Source organism: Pleurodeles waltl, chromosome 12, assembly GCF_031143425.1.
Source record: "Pleurodeles waltl isolate 20211129_DDA chromosome 12, aPleWal1.hap1.20221129, whole genome shotgun sequence".
Classification (NCBI taxonomy): domain Eukaryota; kingdom Metazoa; phylum Chordata; class Amphibia; order Caudata; family Salamandridae; genus Pleurodeles; species Pleurodeles waltl.
This window is the reverse complement of record NC_090451.1, coordinates 698,046,007-698,063,759: the sequence shown is the minus strand read 5'-3', so window position 1 is coordinate 698,063,759 and position 17,753 is coordinate 698,046,007. Positions and strand designations below refer to the sequence as shown.

Below are 17,753 nucleotides of genomic sequence, written 5' to 3'. Positions count from 1 at the left end.
ATGTTTTACTACCCAGAATCCTCAGCAAACCTCAAAGTAAGCTAAAAAAATCACAGTTTTCCCACATTTCTGTGCGGGATCACCACACGGGAACACATTTCCTACCACCCAATGTTCCCCTCAGTCTCCCGGTAAAAATGATACCTCACTTGTGTAGGTGGGCTAAGTGCCTGTGACAGGGAAAAGCCAAAAACATGTCAAAATTGAAAGGGAACCAAAGCAGGTCACAAAGGGCAGTTTGAAAAAAAAAAAAACATTTTAGGCTGACAAGTGCAGCAGAATTTTTTTTGGTATAGATGAGACAATGCTGGGTGGGAGGAATTCTGTGGATTCCTGCAGATTCCAGAAGGTTCCATCACAAAAATGTGTGATTTCCAGCAATGTTGGAGGTTTGCAGGGCATTGTGGGTAAGAAAATGGTGAGAGGTGCATGTGAAGCACACCACCTTGGACTTACCCAGATGTTTAGTTTTCAGATGTGTCTAGGTCTTGTGGGTTTTTCTACATGACAGCGTCCCGAAGTCCAAAAAGTGCAACCCTCACCGTTCTAAGTGGGAAGATTTTGAGAGTTAGCCAAGCTCTCATGGCCCAAATGTAAAACCAAAACCGAAAATAATCAAATGTCCTCTTGCTTGCCATTGGATAAGATGTTGTAGTGTGCGGGGGGAGAGCTGAAACACTGTTACCCCCTTCAGTTGAGGTGGGGGCATAACCATGCCCATACTGGTTAGTAGCCACCACCACACTATTTTTTTATTTTTTATTTCCTGGTATCTAGTAGACTTTCTGCCCCCCTGGGGCGTGGATCTGGGGTAATTGCCTCATCTTCCCACTGGTGAGCAGAATAACGTTGCCCCTCTTATTTTGAAAAAAAAATCTTATCAGATGGGCCTCCCAAAAATAGGCAGATCTGCCCCAAAGGGGGGCAAATATGGCCAACAGCAATGTGCCCCCATGGGGAGAGACCCTTGCCCAAGGGGCTCCCCCCCCCCAAACAAAACACACACATACGCACACACACCAGTCCTTGGTGCCTAAGTGGTTTCTGCCCCTTTGGGGGCAGATCGGCCTAATAGAAATAGGCCGATCTTCCCCTGGGGGTGCAGAAATGGCCTAAATACAATTTGTCCCCCTGGGGAGCGACCCATGCCTAAGGGGTTGCTCCCCATACATAAAAACATAAAGTAAATAAAAAATATATCTATCCCTGGTGTCTAGGTGTTTCTACCCCCACCCCACCCCGGGGGCAGATCGGCCTAATTATAATAGGCCGCTCTGCCTCTGGGGGGGCAGAAAAGGCCTACAAATATTTTGCCCCCCTGTGGAGCGGCCCTTGCCCAAGGGGCCACTTCCCTTATGCGTAAGTATAACATCTAAAAGAATCCCTAGGGCCTAGTGGGCATTTCTGCTGCCCGATCGCGATCAGGCAGCAAAAAGTCTTGCAGAGACATGAAAGGAAAGGATGCCTGCCCTCTCCTCCCAAGCGGAAGAGAAATGCTTCCCGCGTAATGGGAGGTGACCTCTGATGAGGTCAGTCATCAGACGTCACTGGGGGGGGGGAATCGGAGTGTCGGGGGTGGAAGGGGAAGCGATTCCCCTTCCATCCCCGACTGAAGGGTGTGGGAGGGAGGCGCACGGGGAGCGCTGGCGTTCCCCCCCCATGGGCCGGGTGCAGGACGAGCTGGTCTCATCCCCGGCACTTGGGAACCGTGTGCGAGGACGAGACCAGCTTGCGCCACGCACGCTACGGGTTAATGGAGGGAATGTGTAGGGGAAGGACCTGTCAAATCACAATGTGCTCAAGTTGTTTCAGTAAAAGGGATTTCCTTCTGCTGTCCCACCTCCCTCTGCTAACTTACTATGCAGTATGAGTCCCGCAGTCTAGTCTGTGAGTTGTTTTGCCTTACTCCAGGCTTAGGCCCGGATAGTTTTAGTTTGCACGGGTGAAGCACAATGTTGTGCAAAGTGGTGCAAATGGCAGTGTTGATCAACTTTTGCATACACACTTTTTTTTGAGTGCAGAAAAGTCGACACACACACACTCCACAAACTGCTTTGGCTCTCCTACTACCAAGCACCAGTTAATCTATGCAAAGTGGATGTAAAAGTGTGGTACCTCTTGAAACGCCCTGAAATTACATACAAATTTTGATGTGCTAAACTGGAATGACCTAGCTTTGCATGAAACCCCAGCACCCAGTGAAAGCAGGGGTGAAGAACGAGAAAAAAAACATTTGTATGATTTAACTGCAGCTAATACCTGTGAAAAATTAACATACCAGGCACTTTTTCCATAGGCACTTATCTGCAAATAGAATGTGTTCTGGAGTGTGTCCCTCAACTAGTACGCAGGACATCACTTGCTGGTCTTGGCACAGTGGTGCAGAAACAACCTTTTATTTGCGTGAGCATGGCTGATGTCGTCATTGGCGAGCAACTCATAGTACATAGGGTGCTCCCATTTTGTTTTCCCTTAGACAGGGCCACTGGAATTATGCACTTTAAGGCTGTGGGTTGTTTGTATAATTATGGATTTTCTGCACTTGTCACACATCCCAGCATCTGCAACATAAACTGCAGATTACAACAAAATAGATGTTTCTAACTCAGATGGTTCAAAAGTTACTAAAAAGGTGGCAATATATGTTCGCAAGGAGTGCAAGGCATTTTGAAAAGGTTAACTGGTCATCTTTCGGTTACTTATTTCTGTATTTCGTTCTTACACTGGTACTAATAAGGTGAAATCTTTGCCAAGACAAGATCACCATTTATAAAAATTACAAAATAATGAAATAAATCTATAAATATGTGCACTTTATGCTGCATAATTTTCCTTTGACTGCCACATAATTTAGTCCACCCTGCCGCATAACTTGGTGCTCCTCTGCTACATAATTCCAGTTACACTCTGAGATCAACCCAGCGCTGCTGATTTTTGTGTAGTGCTCTGCTACACAAATTTTAATAAATCAAGACAGTAGTGTGAAATGCTCCAGAATTTTCAGGAGTAAGACAAATTTACGAAGAAAGTCGAAATCACCCCATCTGTAACTAAGCTCGAATAGCACAGCTAAAAAATTAAATATTTCTCGGAGCATTCAAGCCCAACAAATTGGAACAGTTCCTTTATTCCTTGTTCCGAACTTTTGCTTAGTCGTGGTGGTATGCCCAGAATTACACAATTGTGGTACAAAGGGAATGCTAGAATTAGATGATAGGCTGCCCCTGTTTCGAAGGATGCAAATTAATACTAGGATCACACTCTTTACCTTAAATTAATACTAGGACCACACCCTTTACATTAAATCCAACATACATGTGACTCGCAGCCTACCAACGCTCCTAGGTCAATGCGTGACTAACTGCTGCAGCTCATGCATTTTTTCCTTTCATTCCTGGACTTGCAATATTTTTTATTTCATTAGAAAACAAGGAGTAAGGGTTCCAGAATGCCAGAGAAAAACTGGACTCAAGCTGTTAGACACACATGGACCAGGGAAACGTGGCAGCTACAGTCTTAGAATACACATCTTGTTTGATTTAAACAATGCCATAGTGTGGGTTGTATCACCTTCGCTTCATTTTAGTGTCAATATTGTTGGTAATGGTGAAATGCCAAACTACCCTAGGTAGACCATCCCCCGGAAGGAGAGGGATCGCTGCAACCCCTTTTTTCAAACATGAATGTCAAATGGTCAATGGGTAATAAACCTGTCATGCGCCTACAATTGGGTCATTCTTTGTCGATTTAGGCAAGAACTGCCCACTGAATTTTCTTCCTTGGGTCTTTCAGACTGACCTGAACGATTTAAGGCCAAGTGATTCCTAAAGGGGCAGTATGATTATTCCCCTAGACATTTAGGCCCAAATGTATAAAACAAAATGGTGCACAACTGCGCTAACACAGTTCTGCGTCATTTCTTTTAACGCCGGCTAACACCATTCCTGAAAGCCATCTGTGCACCATATTTATGAAATGACACATGTTGGTGTAAAGGAATGGCTAGCGTCACAAAAATAGATGCTAGTCCGTGGAGAGTGGGGTTTGGGGAAATGGCACTAGTGAGTCAGAAATGACACTAGGCAGGTTAGCGGTAAAATATCTGCCGCTAATCAGCCTAGCGTCATTTTTTGATGCACAAGCAGCCAAAAACATGACTCCTGTCTAAGTATAGGCAGGAGTCATGCCCACCACCCTAGTGCCCACCACAGGGGACCAGTGTCCCCTGGGCAAGCCCTACATGGCCAGTGTCAGGCAACTTACCTGGGATGGCTCCCCCCTCCTGTAGTGTCCCTGTGGTGTGGGTGGTGGTGTTGTGGGGGCTTGGGGTGGGCATCTTTGTGTCTCCCCATAGAAATGTGCCTACTGGCACTTTAACACCTGGTCTGACCAGGCGTTAAATAATGGCGATAAGCAGGGTTAGCTCCATTATTTAGGTCCGCCTCCCACCCACTCATTGTTTCTGCGCCGGGAATTAAATAAGGCGCTGGGGGACTAGCATCATTTTTAGGACTGGAACGCCTACCTTGCATCTCATTGACGCAAGGTGGGATCACGCATCCTGAAAATGGTGCTAACTCCAATATTTTGACGCTAGACAGGTCTAGCGTCAAAATATAAATAAGGAGTAAATTAAGTGCCACTTTAGCGCCAAAATAAAAGGCGCTAAGGCAACGCTAAACTTCCATAAATATGGGCCATATCCTACATGTGATGTACAAGGCTGAGGCATGCGTTTTGTGTTCACAAGTACTCCAATATATACAACGTGAATGCATGTGTGCAGGATGGATGTTATCAAGGCTTCAACGCCTCGGCAGAGTTAATAAGAAATATATAAATGCAATTTATTTCAAATGCCATTTCAAGACTAGACGCCATTAAGGTTGCATCACTACCGTGCCTTTGGATATTGAGTATGATGTTCACGCCCATCTGGCAAGCCTTTTCTTATGGTGTGCACAAGTGCACCTACCTACTTGTGTGTGAGTGCTTAATTTGTAAATAAAAACGTGCCGGTGCCCAAAGCTCTCCTCTGAAACACCTGGCTACTGCATTTAAATGTGCGAGCACTGAATACTGAGACAACGTAATCCTGAAGCTATTGCAGGCCTTTTTAATTCATTTACAGCCACTCCCTGCCCTTTCAGATCACTCTCTAAGTGACACTTTTTCATTTTTCTCCTCTTCCGTCTTTCCCATATGTGTCTTTTGCTCGCAGTAAATACCTAAGCAAGAAAAATAAGTGCTGGCCCTCAAAAATAAGGGCCGGTGCCCCGCAACAGAAAATACTGGCTCAAATTAAGCACTGATGTGTGTACGAAAGCTCACGCCTGCATCTGGTGCAGACAATAAACTATCTGCATTAGCAGCCTTCTTGATTAAATAAAATCATATTGACACTTTTAACTTAGAGAGTGTCAGTCAGTCAAAGTTCTTTATTCGGCAAATTGCCGTACAATCATTAATCCATTAAATATAAATTAAAATGTTGACATATTTTTAAAAGTTTAGGAATAGCAGTTACAGAACGTTTAAGAACATGACCTGTGTCCACGTCGAGTTATACAACAATGTCAACAAATTTATGTAAATTCCTGATAACAAAGGCTGATACAATAAAGTTTAAAACAGAATGACAAATTAGAAGCATTGGTAGTTTTTGTGCAAAGCTCATAACGTTCTTATGGTATGTAGCTATTTGATTTGCGTAATAGGAACAATATAAAACATGTCTAAGGGCAGTATAAGGTGTGCAAAATGGAAGAAAGTGACAGGTGCTCTACTTGGACCTGGCATCACAATTTTAAAATAACAATTACAAGACATTTTAAAAGCATGGCCTATATCCAAGTCGAATTATACAACTACGTCAACAGATTCATATCGTTTCCTGATAGCAATTGCAGATCTAATAAAATTTAAAACAGAATGACAAATTTGAATTGCTGAAAGTTTTTGAACATAACTCATAGATTCCTTGTAATGTATGACTTTTAGTTTACGTAATAAAGGCAATATGAAAACATGTTTAGGGACAGTATAAAGTGTGCAAAATAAGAAAAAATGACGTGCTCTGGTTGGACCTGGCATCATAAGGACAGGTGGGGAGATCTTTTTGCCAAGTACATTGCTTAAGAAAGGCCACTCTAAAGAGTATTACATTTAATCTGAATTGGGTTAGGAGAGAGCATACTAATGGGCTCTGAAATCAGGGTAAATAAGGTTCCATGGTGTCCGTAGTTGAAATCTGGACATAAGGTTTAAAGGATTTCAGTTTCAAGGCTACGTGAAGTCTGAGACTCAGAGTATACACTCCATGATGCTGTTTCATCTGCATTGATAGACAAAGACTCTAGGTCTCAAAAAATATTTTCAAGCCCCAGATTTTGGAGAGATGTGTGAAAATATGAAAGCCAAGGAATTCTATTTCTTTTGGCCAATTGTAGATAGTCAATCATACAATCTTGTACCAAACAGGCCTCAGGGTTTCTCCAACATCTGATCCACAATAAGAGGGGAGCAACAGCAATCACATCCTCTAGATACTGCAAACCCAATTCCTTGTGACAAATAATATTTGCTATGTTCTTGGGTACCAACAATAATCTGTGTATAAACTTTTTCTCGATACGTTGTAGCGGATCTGCTTTACCATAACCCCACAGACCCACCCCTGCTGATACACATTTGGAATTATAGAGCGTCACCATCTGAGATATTGGTCCATGACCTAATTTGCAGGTGAAGCGAAATATCGCTTCTATGTTTCTTACCAATTGCTGAACCTTGGCCTTGAGGTGAGCATTCCATAACACAGAGGAGCTTATATGCATGCCTAGATAACGAAAAATGTTCACCTTATTAATTATATTTCCTCCCATGGTAAATTGTTTGGACCTTGTATTTCGGGGGCCACATGTCAGTGCATGCGACTTTGTAAAATTTACTTTCAGGTCAAGATCCCGCGCAAAGGATAAGAAAAGGTCGAACAGACCTTGAAGGCCGTTCAGTACGTGCAATTAAAACAGCATCATCTGCATACAGGAGGACTGGGAGCTGTCTCTGCCCCCTCCTTGGGAAATCGTTCCCGTTCTTTAATCGGAAGTCATATGGCCCATTTATGTATACCAGAAATAAGAATGAGGCTAAGAAACAGCCCTGTTGTACTCCTCGCCTTGATGGAGTGGCGGGGGGGGAAGGTTCTCTCATTTTGTAAGTCGTACTGCACTGAGACCATCAGGTCTGTATGTAGATGCTTTATTAACCCAACAGATTCAAAATAATACCCAAAGCTTTCATGATTTGCCAAAACTTCCCTCTATTTACCAGGTTGAAAGCACTCGAGAGGTCAATAATTGCTGTGTGAAGTGCTTCTTTTTTTGCAGTTACGTATTTGCTAAGAATGAGATGCAAGTTTAGGGCTTGATCTACTGTGCCTAAACCAGGCCTGAAACCATATTGAATTGGGAAGAGAATCTTTGCCTCCGTCACCCATTCCTCTAAGTGTGACAGGATCACACTTCCTAACATCTTGGCAGTGGAATCTATGAGGGAGATTGGCCTATAACAAGTTGGATCTTGTCAATTACCCTTTTTAAATATATGGGGATGATTATGGCCAATTTCTACGAAGGAGGACTGTTACTCTTTACTACGCTTCTTAGGACGTTTGTGACTAGAGGACCCCAAAGGTTTGGCATGGATTTAAAAAGGTGTACTGGGACCCCATCTAGACCTGTTGCCTTTCTTGGCCTGGAACGGTTTATTGCAATAATGACCTCATGAAGGTCAATAGAAATATCTAGTATGTTTGGATTGATTTATACGGATTTCTGATTAATGATTCCGTCCCCTTCATGTTGTTGTTTGTTTCCAGGCTGGAATACCCTTGCAAAATGTTTTACCCAGACATCTTCTGAGATCAAGCAATCATCAACTTTTATGTCTTGATCAGAGAAGTACGGGTAATTTACCACCCTCCAGAGAGTGTTCTTGACTTCCTATATCTTTTGGTTATCTTAAACAATCCCTTCCAAATTTTCCAATAGACTATAGAACTCTTCTCTGATGCTGTAGACATACGCATCAATATGAATGTACATGCATGTACATGTTGTTCACTTCCATAACAAGTGTGCTGTGAAGGCTTCGGTAGACCTTCTACGGAGAGCTGCTATTAAATGGGGGAAAACGACAAGCCAGTTTTCATGAAACTTTAAAGCTATACCTTGTGTGTCAGAACCTGTGTATGTCAAGTAGAATCAACATGAGGATAAGCCATGCTAAATGTACATTCAGTGTGAAAAAAATCTATCTATCTATCTTCTGTGTGTCTGTACATCTTTACAGCTCATTTTCGCTCTTCATGATTTTGCACAGGTCACCTAATTTCTGCAGAGGATTGTTTTAACACTCTAAGAAAGTGGTTCCCAAACTTTTGACTTCTATGGACCCCCACTTTATCATTACTGGAACCCAGGGACCCCCACTGAATCATTATTGGAATCCTGGGACCCCCCCACAGAGTCATTACTGAAAGCTGGGGACCTAACCTGTTAATATTACTTACGTTTCTAAACAGCCGCGAACCCCCTGAAGAGGCTTCGCGGATCCCCAGGGGTCCCCGGACCACAGGTTGGGAACCACTGCTCTAAACCATTTGATGCATGATTTTGAAGACTGGCCTAATGCCACCTGCTAGCGAGAGGAAGGGACTTTTTTTATTTATTTTATCGCACTTCTTGTTATTATATCATTCTGGTGCATCCAAAAGTTGCTTGAGAGCTCCACACTTTGGCTCACCAATGGAAAATTAGTCTCTAAATTGATAAAACATTTAAAGTCCTGGGTCATGCCCAACCATAACATAAAACGCAAGAAAGCTGTTTCCAGATTGATGGTATTTCCTTTACACTAAATGATGCAAACCTTTTCTAAGCCTAACATTGAACATACAATCTGCAATGCAAATACAACCACATATCAACAAGCAACAAACACCATCAAGCGATGAGCTACCCAGGTCTGCAGAAAAGGATGCTCAGTTCAACAAGGGGATAGAATGCAACAACCATGCTGTTCAGCGCTACCCATATACAATTAACAGAATAACTGCGGAGCATATTTAGGAGCATATTTATTAAACTTTCATGCAGTGCAATGCAGCACGCTACCTTTCTGTGCTGCACTATGTGAAAGGGCAAGAATCCATTGTAGGTAACATCATATGGCACGTGCTTGTCATTGCGTTGCACTTGGCAGTGTTGGCTGACTATCTCCAGTGCATGCTCCTCTGCATTATGTTGCAAGGGTGCCTGCCTTGCAGGCAGGACTGTTTCTGTGCAGCAAAGTACACTTTAGCATTCCCTAGTCTACCACTAATGGTATGCCTAGGAATGCACCAAAATCATGGGTGAATGCATGGGAACACCCATGCTACACACATGCAACGCCTCCCTGGGGGCAGAGTATTGCAAGGCAGTGATTTGCACTGCCCTGCGTTACTCCAGATTTATCAAGCCACTCAGGGCCATGCAAGGTGGCATTGTGTTGCTTGATAAATCTAACTTTTGTGCTCCTTGGCCTTTCAAGGGCGACGCAACATAGTGATACATATGCCAGATTGTGGAATATTAACTGGGTATTTAGAGCAACCCCACTAATAAATACACATTTATTACTACAGTGCAAAGTTCAAACTCAAATTTATTACCATGGTACAGCACAATCAACTTTGTAAGAAACACTTTTTACTGCCTTACGGATTGACTGTAGCAATTATTTTACACAAAGAAACACATTCTATTAGTCAGAATGTCTCTTCAGTGTGATTTTACCATACCGCACATATGAGAATCCTTGCATCGTGGTTTGATTAAATACCTATTGTTAAAAAGTAAGTGCAGATGAAAATATACCACAGCATAAACCATATATGAAGATGCGCAGAGTGTACTATGCCATGTACCACCATTGTGGAAGGATGAGGGGCATTATGAGTCACTCAAAGCTTAACCCTTTGTGAGTCACGGCTCCTCCTCACACTCAACAATAGTGATAAATGCCATATTACACTCTGTACATCTGCATAGATTTTACTTGTTGATGAAGAATGGAACAACAAAGGCAATGGAACATTTCATCCAGTGAAAATGAATTGTGAAGCAGCCAACTCCCTGCCATCAGTGCTTAATCTCTACAAAACTAAGAGCACGAGCCCACAGCTTCTTATTGGGAACTTGCCACCAATGCTGCCGAATGCCAGGATTGCTGAGCATGAAGCCTACCCACCCCAGGTCCACTGCAGGCATCTTATCTCCACCGCCATACATTTCCTCGCTCTTCATCTTGATCGTACAGACCCCTTTTAAACCCTCTTTTTTCTGTCTGTGGCGAGTTTCATATCTTTCTTTTCCTTTTTTTAATTTTTCTTACTCATGTTGTGGGTCAAAATCTGACGCTGTCAAGTCCCATCCCTTAAAAAAAACGAGTGGCAGTTCTCTACACCTGGAGCCACCTGACCAAATTAAGCCCTGTTTTGCTGAAATAGTTGCATCTTCAAGGATTTATGGAATGTAGGAAAATTATTCTGGCAGCGAATGGATATAGGAAGCACTTTTCAGAGGAAATGTGGGTAGGAACAGGCAGGCAATATTGCCATATGGCATTACTGTGGTAGGCTGAAGGCTAGACGGCTGCTTTCGGAGCTGTACGGACCGCCATGACCTGACCAAACCCAATTGACACCATTTTGGTCATGGTATTCTGCAGTGTGCAGCTGGTTTGAACATTTGTGCAAGGGCTGTTTTGGGGTTTTAGTCTGATCCTGAGTTTGGTGGTGTACTCCATCAGTAGGACTTTTCTATGCCCCACTGACTCCACGGTTTACTTCTTCCGTGAGAAAGGATCAATGCTCCTGCAGGTTAAGCCCCGATGGAGATTCATTTTCAAACCAGTTATAAAAGTTTGCCTCAAGACGCTGACTTGCATTCTCCTTCTGTGAAGATGAATTCCATAAGTATTAGCAGCTACTCAAAATACTCTGTCGAAGTTCTTCCGGCAAATATTGGGTCTCGCCATTCTAATATCACAACCCTACACCTATCTTTCTCCCTAATCTCCTAAACCTCCTAACACTCTCCCCCCTCCACCCTTAAACCCCCCTCCCCCAGCTCTTCTCACTCTACCTGTCCCCCCCCTCCCTCGCGCTTTCCCGCCGCGAACTCCTGCACGCCCCCGCCCCCCAGCTCCCATTCGCCCCCAGCTGACCCCTCCCCCCCCTCCTACCTCATATGGCGGCCGCAGCGCGACAGTGGTAGCGACCCTTGACCCAAGGGTAGGTCGCTCCCCCTGCCGCTGCAGCTCCTCCAGGTTCCTGAGTTCCTGAGACCCACCCCACAGTAAGTACCCCCCACCTCCCAGCCCCTCGTTCTGCCCCGCGCTACTCACCCTCTCTCCTGCTCCTGCTTCTTTTCCTCTTTCCTTCTTCTCTGTTCTTCCTCCTCGCTCCTCGTCTGTATTCTTCTTCTGTACTCCTCTTCTCCCCGTCTTCTCTCCTCTTCTCTTCTTCCTCATCTTCTGCTGTGGTATTCTGCACTCTGTTTCTTCGTTTTTTGTATCTCCCTCCGTGTTCTTCTGTGTTCTTCTGTGTTCCTCTGTCTTCTTCTGTCTTCCTCTGTCTTCTTCTGTCTTCCTCTGTGTTTTTCTGTCTTCCTCGGTGTTCTTCTGTCTCCCTCTGTGTTCTTCTGTATTCTTCTCTGTTCTTCTGTCTTCCTCTGTCTTCTTCTGTCTTCCCCTGTGTTCTTCTGTATTCTTCTCTGTTCTTCTGTACTCCTCTCTGTTCTTCTGTGTTCTTCTGTGTTCTTCTGTGTGTCTTCTGCTCTTCCGGTCTTCTGCTCTTCCGGTCTTCAGTCCTTCCGGTCTTCTGCTCTTCTGTTCTTCTTTTCTTCTGTTCTTCTTTTCTTCTTGTCTTCTTGTCTTCTGCCTTCGGCTCTTCTGCCTCCTCCGTCCTCTTCTCCCCGCGCCTGCCCTCCTGCTCCTGCCTCATCCCCCTCCCCCACTCGCATCCCCCCCCTCTATCTCCCCTATCTAACCCGTTCACTTTCTCACCTCCCTCACTCCTATCTACCTATCTCTCCATCTCTCTATCCCACTATCCAACTCCCTCACTCTCCACCTCCTCCTATCTCTCTATCTTTTTCCCTATCTATCGATTTCTCTATCTACCTTTTCTCTCTACCTATTTCTCTATCTCTCCCCCCCCTCCCGCCACCCCCTCTATTACCTATCTTCCTATCCCCTCACTCTACCTCTCACCCTCACCCACCTCTACAACCCCCCTCCCCTATCTTCACAACCCTACACCTATCTTTCTCCCTAATCTCCTAAACCTCCTAACACTCTCCCCCCTCCACCCTTAAACCCCCCTCCCCCAGCTCTTCTCACTCTACCTGTCCCCCCCTCCCTCGCGCTTTCCCGCCGCGACCTCCTGCACGTCCCCGCCCCCCAGCTCCCATTCGCCCCCAGCTGACCCCTCCCCCCCCCTCCTACCTCATATGGCGGCCGCTGCGCGACCGCGCAGCGGGTGCGCCGCTGGCGCGCCGGAGGCGCACCAGAGGCAAGCCCGTCTGCGCCTGGCCCGCGCCCAGCGCCATGACCCCTGGTCCCCAGCGCTCCCAAGCCCCGATGATCCGCTATGACCCCACCACCCTCCATGCCCTCAACCCAGGACGCTCCAACACCTGCTTCCAAGCTCACCCCAAACGCACCCATGGACCCTTCGCCTGCAACTCCTGCAAACGCATCTTCCACCACGCAACAACTACGACCACAAGCCCACGCGCCATCAACCACCTCAAGTGCATCCTAGTCAACGCTCGCTCCGTTCACAAACACGCCGTTGAACTCTGGGACCTCCTAGACTCCACAGCACCGGACGTCGCCTTCATCACGGAGACCTGGATGAACGCCTCCTCTGCTCTAGACATCGCCACCGCCATCCCCGAAGGCTACAAGATCACCAGGAAAGACCGCACCAACCAAGTAGGAGGAGGTATCGCCATCGTCTTCAAAGACTCCATCAGCGTCACCACCTCCACTGAAGACTCCCCTCTTGCCGCTGAACACCTGCATTTTCAGATTCGCACCGACCCGAGGACCACCCTCAGAGGATCCCTCGTCTACCGTCCTCCCGGACCTCACACCCCTTTCAGCGACACCATCGCCGACTTCATCTCCCCGCACGCCCTCGCCTCACCGGACTACATCCTCCTAGGCGACCTCAACTTCCATCTGGAACAAAACAACGACCCCAACACCACCACCCTGCTCGACAACCTCGCCAACCTCGGCCTCAAACAACTGGTGAACACTGCCACCCACATCGCCGGACACACACTCGACCCTATCTTCTCCGCCAGCAAACACGTCTTCTTCAGCCACGCCTCCGCCCTTCATTGGACCGACCACAGCTGCGTCCACTTCACATTCCGACGCGAGACCCGCCACCTCCGCACTCAACCCATCCCTCGCCGACAGTGGAACAAGATCCCTGAAGAGCAACTCTTCGCCGCACTCGCTGCCAACCAACCCACCCTCACCACCGACCCCAACGTCGCAGCCCTCAACCTCACAAACTGGATCTCCAACTGCGCAGACAACCTTGCACCCCTCAAACGCTCGCAGCGACAGAACAACACCAAGAAACCCCTCTGGTTCTCTGACACCCTCAAAGAATCAAAGAAAACTTGTCGCGCACTTGAGAAAGCCTGGCGCAAGGACCGCACCGCTGACAACATGACCGCCCTCAAGAACGCTACCCGCAAACACCACCACCTGATCCGCACTGCCAAAAGGAATTTTTTCACCGACAGACTGGACAAAAACAGCCACAACAGCAGAGAACTCTTCAGCATCGTCAAGGAGTTCTCCAACCCCAACGCCAACGCCGTCACGCCCTCACAGGATCTATGCGAATCCCTCACCACTTTCTTCCATCGCAAGATCAGCGACCTCCACGACAGCTTCGGACACCAGACCCAACCTAACACCACCGAACCCACATCCCCGACCATCACCCTCAACAACTGGACCCACATCAGCACGGAAGAAACCAAATCCATCATGAACTCTATCCACTCCGGCGCCCCTTCGGACCCCTGCCCGCACTTCATCTTTAACAAAGCCGACAACATCATCGCCCGCACCTCCAGACCGTCATCAACTCTTCTTTTTCTTCTGCTACCTTCCCCGAATGCTGGAAACACGCCGAAGTCAACGCCCTACTAAAGAAACCTACGGCTGACCCGAGCGACCTGAAAAACTTCCGCCCCATCTCCCTTCTGCCTTTCCCAGGCAAAGTAATAGAGAAGACCGTCAACAAACAGCTGACCACCTTCCTGGAAGACAACAACCTGCTCGACCCCTCACAGACCGGATTCCGAACCAACCACAGCACTGAAACCGCCCTCATCTCAGTCACAGACGACATCAGTACCCTGATGGACAACGGTGAAACAGTCGCCCTCATTCTTCTCGACCTCTCGGCTGCCTTTGACACCGTCTGTCACCGCACCCTAATCACCCGCCTCCGCTCCACCGGGATCCAAGACCAGGCCCTGGACTGGATCGCCTCCTTCCTCGTAAACCGCTCCCAAAGAGTCTACCTCCCTCCATTTCGCTCAGAACCCATTGAGATCATCTGCGGCGTACCTCAAGGCTCATCACTCAGCCCGACACTCTTCAATGTCTACATGAGCCCCCTCGCTAACATCGTACGCAAGCACGACATCATCATCACCTCCTACGCCGACGACACCCAACTTATACTCTCCCTCACCAAGGACCCCGCCAGCGCCAAGACCAACCTACAAGAGGGTATGAAGGACGTCGCAGATTGGATGAGGCTCAGCCGCCTAAAGCTGAACTCTGAAAAAACTGAAGTCCTCATCCTCGGCAACACCCCGTCCGCCTGGGACGACTCCTGGTGGCCCACGGCCCTCGGCACCGCACCGACCCCCGCAGACCACGCCCGCAACCTCGGCTTCATCTTGGACCCCCTTCTCACCATGACCAAGCAAGTCAACGCCGTGTCCTCCGCCTGCTTCCTCACCCTCCGCATGCTCCGCAAGATCTTCCGCTGGATCCCTGCCGACACCAGAAAAACCGTGACCCACGCCCTCGTCACGAGCCGCCTGGACTACGGCAACACCCTCTACGCTGGGACCACCGCCAAACTCCAAAATCGCCTGCAACGCATTCAAAACGCCTCAGCCCGCCTCATCCTCGACGTACCCCGCAACAGCCACATCTCCGCACACCTGAGACACCTGCATTGGCTCCCAGTCAGCAAAAGGATCACCTTCCGACTTCTCACCCACGCACACAAAGCCCTCCACGACAAGGGACCGGAATACCTCAACAGACGCCTCAACTTCTACGTCCCCACCCGCCCCCTCCGCTCCTCTGGCCTCGCACTCGCCGCCGTCCCTCGCATCCGACGCTCCACGACGGGTGGGAGATCTTTCTCCTTCCTGGCGGCCAAGACCTGGAACTCCCTCCCCACCAGCCTCAGGACCACCCAGGACCACTCCGCTTTCCGGAGACTCCTAAAGACCTGGCTGTTCGAGCAGCGATAACCACCCCCTTTGTCCCTAGCGCCTTGAGACCCGCACAGGTGAGTAGCGCGCTTTATAAATGCTAATGATTTGATTTGATTTGAATATGCCTTCTAGTTGCCTGCATGCCCTCGATTACCACATTTGTCAATTACTTTGGTCAGGAGTGTCCTGTTTATAGTGTGCTGCACAATACCATCATTGATGTCACACTATATCTGTTTTATCATGCAGAGTAGATACAAGTTACAATTTAAATTCCACAAAAGCCCTACAGATCCCGTAACAGGCCAGTGAATCCAACATTCATTAAAATAGAAATAATTCTGTGTTCCTTTTGTATTGCATTTTTCCATATATGTTACTGTGGAATCACATTTCTCCTTGGTGCCAACTTGGGCCTACTGGGCCCTGTGATACACAATGACAATTGGGCCTGTTTCTGTTGAACACCGTATAATGCTAAATTAGCTAGGCCTTTGAGATGTGTTTATCTCTATTGGAACGCATTATACTGCAAGGCTTGCTAACGTTACAGCCATCAGGAGACATCACTGCATGCTAGCTTGAGCAATCCTCACTTTCAAAAGTACTAACGTATGCACTTATTGTTCCTATTTCTCTTAATATAGAGGTATCACGCGCTATTAGATTCATAGGACATATTGTGCAAGTTCCTTGTCTATTGGAGCGTTATGAAGAATAAATGAGAAATCACGTGTGCTCAATTGCAAATTTGATCATGTGTCGGTATCAGAAACCAATTAAATGTATAAATGTGCTTGCGGTTTAACTGTATAAAAGATCATGTATTACTTCCTCTTTTAAACTGTTCGAGCTGGACTTAGGCTGCTCACCCTCCATGTACACGTATTTCTTATTCAACTTTATCTAACAGAAGAGCGGGCCGGTCTTTGGTTTGTATCCTGAATTGTCTGGATCTGATTTATACCTGAGTTGGCTTCGACATTACCACGGGAGGAAACCTGCCATTTACACCAGACAAAATATTCAGCCTTTGTGAATAGACTCCAGAAGCATTCCAGCACGTTTACTTCCGTGCCTGCAAATTTGTATGGAGGCGTGCCCTGAGAAAAAGAGCCAGTCCAGTGGCTTTTCTCTAGTTTTGTATTACAGTGGCAGCAAAGACAATGCAAATAATGTCAATATGTAGGCGCTCTGGCCTGTTGTAATATATCTGTGGACTTTTAACCACACCCATCCGACGCCCATCGCTTTCACTCGTTCATGGGCTTGCCTTTCGAAAAATCTTTTGTTATCATTGGTAAATGCATTACGTCCTTGGGTGGTTTTGTTACAGCCTTGGCCATCGACCCTGTTCCATGGATAATTGCATGATTGCCGATACGTTTGACTGCGAGCGACCATATTTTTCCTTTTTTTGTCTCTCCTTCGCGCTCATGGTGGCCGTGGCGCTTTGAATCAGCTCGCTTATGTCAACTGTTCACTTTTAATTTTCAATTTATTTGGCAAGAAAAGATCAGTTAGAAATTTACAATGCTAATAGGTCTATCTTGAGCAATTGTTAGACCCATTGCATTGCAAATGCATGTTTTTCTTGTTTTTTTAAGGGTCCAGCTGATACAGTTTGCCATTGGCCCACTCCTCTTTTAGGTCACACCTAAGACAGCCCAAGCACTGTCTGCCATTGTTAGCTTACAGTGGGCCTAGAGCCCGCCCGTTATTTACCATTGGTTTGCTTCATTGTCACTCTCATTTGCTTGCTTCTAATTCGTTAGCACATGTGGGCTTCCTTCACTTGCCCTTCTTGGGTTTGCCCCTTCCCTGGAGCATGAACCCATTAGTTGCGTCCGTCCTCCGCTCTGTTTTAAGGTGCTACTTTTTTCTTTTGGTTTAAGCACTCAATGAGATAGTATGTGTTTTCCAGCTATCTCCTCTATGTACATCTCCCCTCTGCTTTAGCTGTTCATTTGCTTCCCCTTTCCCTCATGTGATTGCCAATCCCCTGCACTGCTTTTTTGCATGCAGGTTTCTCCCCCATCTTCATGTTGTGCTCCCTCTTATCCATTTGCCCCCCCCCCCCAATGTTCCTTTTTCTCTCTCTCTCTGTCAGTTTGATCCTCCCTCCGTGTTTCTTCTTGGCCCCTCGTGCAT

At 46.8% G+C, this 17,753-nt stretch overlaps 1 protein-coding gene across 1 annotated transcript in view; it reads left to right on the top strand.

The window, feature by feature from the left end:
* Positions 1 to 17,753, top strand: part of LOC138266887 (cornifelin homolog) — a 49,648-nt gene that overhangs the window by 16,027 nt on the left and 15,868 nt on the right. The window lies entirely within an intron of this gene.